The 1005-nt window shown below is 34.3% G+C and overlaps 1 non-coding gene across 1 annotated transcript; it reads left to right on the plus strand.

The window, feature by feature from the left end:
• The first annotated feature begins 423 nt into the window (after window positions 1-423).
• LOC125163117 (U6 spliceosomal RNA) lies at window positions 424-532 on the plus strand. Its single transcript, XR_007151287.1, has one exon. It is a non-coding gene; the product is annotated as a U6 spliceosomal RNA (small nuclear RNA).
• Window positions 533-1005: the final 473 nt, after the last annotated feature.

Raw genomic sequence — 1005 nt, forward strand, 5'->3', positions numbered from 1 at the left:
CCTGCTTGGGATTCTCTCTCCCTCTCTCTCTGCCCATTCCCCGCTCATGCTTGCGTGTGTGCTCTCTCTCTCCTCTCTCTCAAAATAAATAAACTTTTACAAAGATCAAATAAAATTTTAAAAGTTAATATTATTATATCTGGGTAATACATGCATAGGTGTTGATTACACTATTGTCTGAATCTTCCTCTAGTTTTGAGATACTATGACATCTCAAATGATATAAAAATGGTATAAAATACACATAAAATATATGTATTCCTAATGACATGTACATATTTATATATTATACAACTATTAACATATTATAAATGTTCATAAAACTCTACATATAAAATACTTATAAAAATACTTTCAGTATAAAAGATATATAAAGTATACAATGTATTCAATAAATGTATACCATTCAAAAAGAAAATTACAGTGCTTGCTTCAGTGGGACATATACTAAAACTGAAATGATACAGAGCAGATTAGTATGGCCCCCTGTGGCAAGGATGACGTACAAATTCATGAAGCGTTCCATATTTTTTGGTACACTTATCGCGATGAGCACTGAGTAATGTATAGAATTGTTGAATTACTATATTATGCCCCTGAAACTAATATAACACTATGTTAATTACACTGGAATTAAAAAAAAATTAAATGAGAGAGAAAATCACAGAATATAGTACATAATATAGGTTACGATCAAATGAGAAACAGTAGGAAACACCCCCAAAGTGATACAGTAGCATCCTGGTAGATGTTATACCTTTCCTTGTTATTGCCTGTCCTTCCACCAATAGCTGATAATATACGCAGTATCCTATATATACGTGGCGAGGGCAGAGCCTCAAACTTTCCAAATCAATGGTGCACTCACAGAAAGTTCACACGGGTGAATGAGGCAGGGTAATGCTGAGCACAGCAGCGGACACATTAACAAATAAGACCCGACATTCATCTTGTGCTTCTAGGCACCAGCCTGTTCTAAGGGCTTTATGGTCCATTCACTTCTTA

This window comes from Prionailurus viverrinus, chromosome A3, assembly GCF_022837055.1.
Source record: "Prionailurus viverrinus isolate Anna chromosome A3, UM_Priviv_1.0, whole genome shotgun sequence".
In the NCBI taxonomy this organism is placed as follows: domain Eukaryota; kingdom Metazoa; phylum Chordata; class Mammalia; order Carnivora; family Felidae; genus Prionailurus; species Prionailurus viverrinus.